Source organism: Zea mays, chromosome 4, assembly GCF_902167145.1.
Source record: "Zea mays cultivar B73 chromosome 4, Zm-B73-REFERENCE-NAM-5.0, whole genome shotgun sequence".
Lineage (NCBI taxonomy): Eukaryota > Viridiplantae > Streptophyta > Magnoliopsida > Poales > Poaceae > Zea > Zea mays.
The window spans coordinates 245398450-245408980 of record NC_050099.1 but is presented as its reverse complement, the minus strand read 5'-3'; the positions used below and the strand labels follow the sequence as shown (position 1 = coordinate 245408980).

The following is a 10531-nucleotide window of genomic DNA, read 5'->3' as shown; positions in this document are numbered from 1 at the left end:
GTGCTCGTGCGTTGCCACGACTCACAAATTATTAATCTTTATTTTTGCATAATTTTAGATTTTTACCGTTTAAATGTGGGAGAGGAGAGAGAGGTGAATGGAATAGTAGAGATAAGATTTATAAGAAATTGGGATCTGCACCAAGAACATAAACACAAATTAATTAGCATATTCTTGCCCCTCAAGTTAAAATCATGCATCAATAGTACGGCAACAATACAAATCCGGTGTGCATACTACAGAACAGGAATGTAGGCATTACCTTAATTTAAAAAGTAATGTGCTAGTATTAGTAGTACCTTCTAGGGTTGAGTCTTCCTCAACACCCTTGTATGCCTTGTGGCATGATGCAGTGATGTTCTCAGACGCATATCTTGCGATATTTATTTATAACCAGTCAAAAACTCAGAGAGTAATCTTACTTTACGAAGGATTTGAAACATAAAGAAAATTATGAAAATTACTGTATTAATCAACGAAAAAAACACTCGATGCAACAACATACAAAGATCAATTAAATGCCCAAGCACAAAAAATCTGAATGTGAAGCAAAGCATATATACATATCTGGACATACAGTCTGGTTCTTGCCGCATGCTTCCCAGCTGGACACTTCTCCGACCATTCTCTGTGCTACCGAGCGAATAAAGGTCTGAATAATTAACATTTAGCTTCTCTCTTTCTCTCTATCTATAGAAAACTCTTATCCTAGTTCCATATCATTATGTTTTCCTTCAGTGTGTCGATGTAACCGGCTACGCTGTCTCCATAGAAGTCGTCTTTAGTCGGCTAGATGATGCTGGCGTTCCAAACCGGGCAATTAGTGAACAAAACTGAGCATGCCCTAGCATCCAGGTTCCTATAGATTTCAAGATCATGACTGATGATGTCCAATATTTGACGTACGTACATAGTGTAAAATAGTCTTCCTTGCGTACCAGTGGAAGTCGACGGTGTTCCCTCCTTTGTCGGAGTGAAGTGGCTATGGAGTACAGGTAGTAGTTGTGTTAGCAGTCAGTAGCATGAGCGATCAGCCACATTGTTGATCTGATCAAACACACCAAATAGAGCACATCAAACCTTGCTTGCGGTTTGTACTACCTAGTGTATGTCTCTGATGAAGTGCGAGAGGAACATGAGCGCTTGTGTTATATTATCTGCACTGCAGAAAAGCAACGTTCATGACTGTTAATGACGAATTGTCCAAAACTTTGCAGAATTGGAGCATGCACATACGAGTAGCAGAGTAGCGACATTACATTATGGGGGAGAAGATCTCCCATAGGTGGGGAGCTGGGAGGTATAGTTGTTGATGGCGCCCACGACGCACAGGCCCTTGACACCATCCTTGTCCTTGTAGTCCCCTGACGAAACAGAAAAAACGACGCATGACGACCATGAGCACAAGATTGCGTGTCAGATTCATCTTGGAACGAGGGGCGTGGTCGCTTACCGTCATAGTTGTAGGTGCAGAGGAAGTAAGAAGAATTCATTAATTACTGTTATAGAGAATAAAATGAAGTAGATGGCTTAATCTAGGCTGTCGAATGTCATTATCATAAGGCATATCCACTATGCTGCAAGCCTGGAACCTTTTATTCACGTAAAGTAAGCATGTGATGTGAACTCCGTCATGCTAGCTTCATACAAGTTACACACACTCAAAGAAGTTGCCAGGAAACCAACATTTTTGTCTCTTGTATCTAGTCTTGTACTGGGGGCAGCATTGGTCCCCCTCGCGCTCATACTCATAGCATGGGCGGCAGACAGGGAAGGCACACTCATTGCAGGCAACAAAGACATCGCCAGTGGCTGAAACACATATAGAGTCAACACAAATCTGGCAGACCTGCCCATTCGCACTCTTTGTGGGCTTAGCCTGCATTAGCGAGATAACGACAAAGTCAGCACGCATGCAATCAGAAATTCAGCATTAGAGGACACCTCAGTGACTCATGCACTTTACTGGTGAGCAACAGACTGTAAAAATCAACCTACGATCAAGTGTCTATTAGTCTTGAAGTCGAGGCTAAGATCAAAATGCCAGGAAGGTAATTTTGAATTAACATAAGATGAACTAATTCAATTGTGTAGTAGTCATAAACAAAGGCACACTGCAGCAGGGCAAAGAAGGATCTAATTCACCGTCGATCCATGGTAATTATGACAAGGAATTGTTGAGGCATGGGTAAACACAGGGATCTAAACAATCTGAGGCTCCATTTCTGTAACACCCCGGGATCCACAAACACCCCAAAATGCTACTAAACTACACAACTAACATTCATATATAAAATTTTGACAGCATCTCCTTTGAAAATTTGCATAAACGTGGAAGCAATAGAGTATAAACAGATATCATGATAAGAAAACATACTAGACATTAATAATCTGCTAGCAATGGGAAGATAACCATAACGACATAAACTGAATTAACTAGTGTGCACGACTAGTTAAAAAACAACATCCTTGACAAGAAGTTTCTAATTAAATCATGGCTATGCCTTGGCAGCGTTATTATGAGAGTGAAGGTGGATGTGCTGCTACTTCCCTCATTCCCAACATGAATCAAGTACCTGCATTGAGTAATGCAAGAGTGAGATGAAAACATCTCAGCAAGTAAATTGTTTTGACGAGATATTTAAACCAAAAAATATTGAATTAATCAACATTTTAAAGGGATCACAATTGAGATCAGAAATACTTGTAGATATAGAACTCAATAGTCCCAAAATAACCAATGCTATCTCATTTCCTCGAACAACCACAATAGGTTGTATAACACTTTCCTGCGTCAACAATACCTGCAAATATCACTTCAATGTATGCATAGGAATGCAATGTGTAAGTCCACTGCGTTCATACCTCTTAGAGTATAAAACCACACCATCTGCAAATATCACTTCAATGAATGCATATGAATGCAATGCATATGTCCTCTGCCTTCATACCTCTAAGGGTATGAAGCCGCATCGTACCCCTCCTCGGGCAACGTACGATGCTAAGTTGTACCGGTACGGTCGGACCATAGGTCACGACAAAACTTCAGATGCAAGTGAACCATGCAATGTATATGGCATGCTGCATTTATCAATATACTTCACTTCCTTCATATACAATACAAACCTCAAATAATACTTCGTTTACCTTCAGATACAATACAAACCTCAAATAATACTTCATTCACCTTCAGGGGTGTGAATTAATCTCGTGGGTCATACTCGAATCATCATCATCATCAATATATGATTAAGCATCAATATAATACAATCAAGTAAAGCATCACCATAGAGTTCAATTATGAAAGAATTCGATGATTCTGAGTATTAGAGTGTAGGCGATGAAACAACAAGTCAAAACGGTAGCAACCACCGCTACATCCACTTGCCTTCATCGAAGAACAAAAATGTACTAGGCATGATCCAGAGTGTAGACACCTGCTGCAGGGCATAAAACTTAGTACAAATATTTCACAAACATTTGCCAACAATCAACAAATCGCTCCTACACTTGAAACCAAGACTCGGTGGAATGACTCCCACCCTGAACCACATGCCAAACAGCAGCAGTGCTGTTTGTTAATTTTGTATCTTTAAAATTATAACAGTAGTGATATCAAACAAATACTCTACGAGTTTCTACACAAAATACTCTACAACTTCGGTATTCAATGGATAATTAAATTTTACCATCTATAAGTTCTAAAACATCTGACAAGATAATTGACTGAATCTGTTTCAGACAGCAGCATAGTTAACTTCATAATTTGATATCTCCCAAACTATTCAACCAAAAATTATGAAATTCTGCTGGCAGTAAGAACTTTTGTCCCTCTACAAAAGTCTCCATAGTTGGAAGAGCCAATTCGGCCATTTACTAGATGAAATCTACCAGTGAACAGACCCGCTCATTTTTGTCAGGCAAACAGGAACAGCCACAGTAAAACAAACATAACTGGAGTTTCAAAATTCATATGAATGCCCTCTTTAACAATCTGGAAAGCTTATGAAATTATCTACAACTTCTTTTACCAATCTAAAGTTTAATTCTGTTGATAAAATTGCCTAAATCTTAAGAGAACAGATTCTACACAGAATTGTGAGACTGAAAAACTGATATAATCAAACTGCAATAACTTTCTGATCTAATATCCGATTGGGGTGTTCTTTACGGCCACGGAAAGATCTACAAATTATCTACGACTCATAGATATACTTTTTATTTTTTTGAGGCCACTAAGGGCACGGAAAACTGGTATGAACAGAAACTATCAAATCTGCCATTCTGCAGAAACTAATTTCGAGATCAAAAACTAATCACCCATCTAATCCAACCTCTAATCCTTCAATCCCCATGATTCACAACCTCCAAAAACACATAATTACAGGGAGGAACATGGATCTTATCCTTACCTAGGGTTTCCCCAAGAAAAACTGCAAGAAAAGATGGGGTAGAACATCTCCTTGATCCTCTCTTCCTCTTCATTTCAACGTGCTCCTCCTCTTCTCGATCCTTGCTGCGTGGGGGGAGATCTAGAGGGAGGAGGAAGTTGTGGAGAGGGTAGAGGGCAGCTGCAAATGGGGAGGAGAGGAAGAGGGAGGGGGCGGCTGCCACAATTGGGGAGAGGGAGAGGGGGTCGGCTAGGGTTGAGGAGGAGAGGGGGGCTCCCATCCATCGGATCGAGATCAATGGCCCGAACTCGCTCTCCCATCTGAGCTCCTGACCCCAGCAGAAAAAATGCCAAAAGATCTACTGTTTCCCTGATGTATGCCTCCCGAAACTCCAAACCCCAATGCGACATAACATGGAAGAAAAGAGAAAAAGAAATTTAACTTCTTTTCAGAAAATTGGGGTATCACACTCTACCCCCCTTAAAAAGAATTCGTCCTCGAATTCGACCACTCCAAGCAAAGCATCCAAGGTACCCCATATAGCACCACCATTCAAAACATAAATCCATTAATGGTCTTAATTAACACAAGGACTTCTACCTCGGACTAATTGTCTAAGGAAACTACACAACCTGATATCCAACATGAAGCAACATGCAATGAAGCTCAAAGCAAGTCATAGATGCAATCAACACTACGATTTCACACCTTCGAATTTGAATGCAGCTATACATCAACATCAATGTATTCAAACAACACTCTTTTATGAAGGGGTAATATGCACTAAGCACAACCCTTACCAGCTTCAACAATTCATTTTAATTCAATGGTGAAACATCCACACCAGATGAATGTATAAGATGATCAAACACCTCACCTCAAAGCACCATAAAACAAGTGGTTCTATCGAAACAAAACTCCTAATCTTCCTAAACCTTTTTCTTGCCATCATAAAAGATAATCATGTAATCTCACATTCTTTGCACCCCACAAAAGGGAGAAAGTCTATAGAACTAATGGAGCAATAAAGCCGACAAGAAGCCAATAACATTCTGCGCGGCACAGTTCATCGAAGAAATGCCAAAACTCCACAAAGAGCACTGACAGCACAACAACAACACAATACTTGCTTAATCAATGTCACTATACTTCATCCAAAACTCAACTAAGAAAAATATCCAAACTAGTAAGGTTAACCTACACATAATATAAGTCTTCATCTACTGTAGTTCAGAAACTTACATTTCATTCTATCATACAATGCACTCAAAGTACCAGACATACAGGGTCAATAATAACCCCGTAAACCTTCACACATTTGACGAACATCTCAAGTTGATGTAAAAACCACATCATTCAGGAATAGGTGACTAACCACACCCAACCAACTCTAGGCTAGGCAATGACTTCATTCAAACCAATAGATAAGTGGTCCAACAATGGCTCCACAAGCATGCATCAGGGAGATAACCATCAGATCCTCAACGTATTAATATATAATCAATGGATCAAGAAAATCAAAGATTTATTCTACAATTAGCATGACTAACATGCAACCACTTTAAACCACATCTAGGCTTTGTGGCTACTAAAACACACAATAGAAGTGAGACATGTAAGCCATTCTGGCTATGTAAAGACTTCCCCCAAAAATCCATATAAAGTACCAATATTCATTTCTTTTAGAACTGATTTCTCGACATAAACAATCATTCCTTGCAAAGATAGTTGGAGCTATCCACCAACCTCCCAACAACTTAAATCCAAATCGATGGTTACCTTGTAACCCAAAACACGCAATTCACACTCCTCTTAGAAACATCCTCAATCCAACATATATAACAATATTATTGTAATAGAACTCAACCATGAAAAACATGTTGACAACAACATAGGCATACATGTATATCACAAGCATAATAACAACTTCAATCTCACAAAAGACCAGCGATATCATTCGTATTAATAAAACAATATCAAAATTTAGAAATGAATTATATTAGGCATTAAGTTATAACAACTTACCACATCACCGTAAAGGAATAGGGAGGGTGAAATCATTTCATCTGTACTTCAAAGACATTAACATATATCAAAGATATTTGAACCCATACCCTTCCTATATGTGCAAGTGTGTCAAATTTATCTTCAAATTGCCAAGAATCTAAAGCCTATGCTTTGATACCAACTGTAACACCCCGGGATCCACAAACACCCCAAAATGCTACTAAACTACACAACTAACATTCATATATAAAATTTTGACAGCATCTCCTTTGAAAATTTGCATAAACGTGGAAGCAATAGAGTATAAACAGATATCATGATAAGAAAACATACTAGACATTAATAATCTGCTAGCAATGGGAAGATAACCATAACGACATAAACTGAATTAACTAGTGTGCACGACTAGTTAAAAAACAACATCCTTGACAAGAAGTTTCTAATTAAATCATGGCTATGCCTTGGCAGCGTTATTATGAGAGTGAAGGTGGATGTGCTGCTACTTCCCTCATTCCCAACATGAATCAAGTACCTGCATTGAGTAATGCAAGAGTGAGATGAAAACATCTCAGCAAGTAAATTGTTTTGACGAGATATTTAAACCAAAAAATATTGAATTAATCAACATTTTAAAGGGATCACAATTGAGATCAGAAATACTTGTAGATATAGAACTCAATAGTCCCAAAATAACCAATGCTATCTCATTTCCTCGAACAACCACAATAGGTTGTATAACACTTTCCTGCGTCAACAATACCTGCAAATATCACTTCAATGTATGCATAGGAATGCAATGTGTAAGTCCACTGCGTTCATACCTCTTAGAGTATAAAACCACACCATCTGCAAATATCACTTCAATGAATGCATATGAATGCAATGCATATGTCCTCTGCCTTCATACCTCTAAGGGTATGAAGCCGCATCGTACCCCTCCTCGGGCAACGTACGATGCTAAGTTGTACCGGTACGGTCGGACCATAGGTCACGACAAAACTTCAGATGCAAGTGAACCATGCAATGTATATGGCATGCTGCATTTATCAATATACTTCACTTCCTTCATATACAATACAAACCTCAAATAATACTTCGTTTACCTTCAGATACAATACAAACCTCAAATAATACTTCATTCACCTTCAGGGGTGTGAATTAATCTCGTGGGTCATACTCGAATCATCATCATCATCAATATATGATTAAGCATCAATATAATACAATCAAGTAAAGCATCACCATAGAGTTCAATTATGAAAGAATTCGATGATTCTGAGTATTAGAGTGTAGGCGATGAAACAACAAGTCAAAACGGTAGCAACCACCGCTACATCCACTTGCCTTCATCGAAGAACAAAAATGTACTAGGCATGATCCAGAGTGTAGACACCTGCTGCAGGGCATAAAACTTAGTACAAATATTTCACAAACATTTGCCAACAATCAACAAATCGCTCCTACACTTGAAACCAAGACTCGGTGGAATGACTCCCACCCTGAACCACATGCCAAACAGCAGCAGTGCTGTTTGTTAATTTTGTATCTTTAAAATTATAACAGTAGTGATATCAAACAAATACTCTACGAGTTTCTACACAAAATACTCTACAACTTCGGTATTCAATGGATAATTAAATTTTACCATCTATAAGTTCTAAAACATCTGACAAGATAATTGACTGAATCTGTTTCAGACAGCAGCATAGTTAACTTCATAATTTGATATCTCCCAAACTATTCAACCAAAAATTATGAAATTCTGCTGGCAGTAAGAACTTTTGTCCCTCTACAAAAGTCTCCATAGTTGGAAGAGCCAATTCGGCCATTTACTAGATGAAATCTACCAGTGAACAGACCCGCTCATTTTTGTCAGGCAAACAGGAACAGCCACAGTAAAACAAACATAACTGGAGTTTCAAAATTCATATGAATGCCCTCTTTAACAATCTGGAAAGCTTATGAAATTATCTACAACTTCTTTTACCAATCTAAAGTTTAATTCTGTTGATAAAATTGCCTAAATCTTAAGAGAACAGATTCTACACAGAATTGTGAGACTGAAAAACTGATATAATCAAACTGCAATAACTTTCTGATCTAATATCCGATTGGGGTGTTCTTTACGGCCACGGAAAGATCTACAAATTATCTACGACTCATAGATATACTTTTTATTTTTTTGAGGCCACTAAGGGCACGGAAAACTGGTATGAACAGAAACTATCAAATCTGCCATTCTGCAGAAACTAATTTCGAGATCAAAAACTAATCACCCATCTAATCCAACCTCTAATCCTTCAATCCCCATGATTCACAACCTCCAAAAACACATAATTACAGGGAGGAACATGGATCTTATCCTTACCTAGGGTTTCCCCAAGAAAAACTGCAAGAAAAGATGGGGTAGAACATCTCCTTGATCCTCTCTTCCTCTTCATTTCAACGTGCTCCTCCTCTTCTCGATCCTTGCTGCGTGGGGGGAGATCTAGAGGGAGGAGGAAGTTGTGGAGAGGGTAGAGGGCAGCTGCAAATGGGGAGGAGAGGAAGAGGGAGGGGGCGGCTGCCACAATTGGGGAGAGGGAGAGGGGGTCGGCTAGGGTTGAGGAGGAGAGGGGGGGCTCCCATCCATCGGATCGAGATCAATGGCCCGAACTCGCTCTCCCATCTGAGCTCCTGACCCCAGCAGAAAAAATGCCAAAAGATCTACTGTTTCCCTGATGTATGCCTCCCGAAACTCCAAACCCCAATGCGACATAACATGGAAGAAAAGAGAAAAAGAAATTTAACTTCTTTTCAGAAAATTGGGGTATCACAATTTCACTGGATCTCCAAGACAGCGAAACATGAACAATATATCATTACCTATTGCCGATTTGGCAACTGTTCGAAGAATTGGACCGAGCACGAATAGTTCAGAAATTGCCAGGAGGACATGTCTGATCTGGTGACTTACACGGTGCAACGGAAGCATCGCTGAAATGGACAGGCAAAATCTACGAGCAGAGACACGCAGAAGCGACCGCATTTGAGGGGCGAACCCCAAGCGTTAGACTAAAGACTAACACCTCGGCCCAGATCCAGCAACAGACGCGCGCGCACGACATGATCCGCTAGAAACTGAATCTGAAGCAGGCAGCGAGGGCGACACCGGATTGGCTGGATGTACCGGGCCCGGCGCATCACCGTCATGGCGGATCATGATGAACTCGTTGCGGTTGTGTGAGCCCGCCACCATCCCCATTTTGATCAGCAAACCACACCAGCAAGCGCCCATGAGAAGATAGGTCGCGGCCGGTCAGACCCACCGCTCCTGCGTCGGTTGGGAAATCAAAGTCACGGTCGGATCTGGGCGAGCAGGGCGCGAATCCGGGCATCGCGGCGAGAATGGCGAGGAGATCTGGGGAGGAGCGGGCGGGATCAAGGCGGTGGCGCTGTGCCCCTCCGGTCTCGCTTTGGGCTGGTTCGGGGGCAGCTGCAGGGTTCCACGGGTCACGCTAGGTGGGCGTGCGGCATGCGTCGGGCGGGCGGGATTGCGGCGTGCGGGTGGGAGGGCGGTTCGCCATGGTCGCGGCGAGATTTGCGGGCTTGCGGTGTGCGGGCGGGAGGACGGTTCGCCTTGGTCGCGGCGGGGTTTGCAGGTTTGCGGCGTGCGGGTGGGCGGACGTAGGGAGGCAAAGGCAGTCTACAGTAAGTTCTTAATAGTTAGTAGAGATTATTGTTTCTATATGCCTATGTCGGGGACCATAATTAGGGGTACCCCCAAGACTCCTAATCTCAGCTGGTAACCCCCATCAGCACAAAGCTGCAAAGGCCTGATGGGTGCGATTAAGTCAAGGCTCGGTCCACTCAAGGACACGATCTCGCCTCGCCCGAGCCCAGCCTCAGGCAAGGGCAGCCGACCCCGGAGGATCTACGTCTCGCCCGAGGGCCCCCTCAAGCAACGGACACACCTTCGGCTCGCCCGAGGCCTGGTCTTCGCCTAGAAGCAACCTTGGCCAAATCGCCACGACGACCGACCGTATCGCAGGAGCATTTAATGCAAAGGTGGCCTGACACCTTATCCTGACGCACGCCCTTCAGTCGACTGAGCCGGAGTGACCGCAGTCACTTCGCCGCTCCCCTGACCAGTC

At 41.7% G+C, this 10531-nt stretch overlaps 1 long non-coding RNA gene across 1 annotated transcript; it reads right to left on the bottom strand.

Moving 5' to 3' along the window:
• Positions 1-469: 469 nt before the first annotated feature.
• Positions 470-7461, bottom strand: LOC103654901 (uncharacterized). The gene is made up of 4 exons (XR_566419.4): positions 1454-7461; positions 1260-1364; positions 939-1162; positions 470-859 (listed from the first exon to the last, which is right to left on the bottom strand). It is a non-coding gene; the product is annotated as an uncharacterized lncRNA (long non-coding RNA).
• Between the last annotated feature and the right edge of the window lie 3070 nt (positions 7462-10531).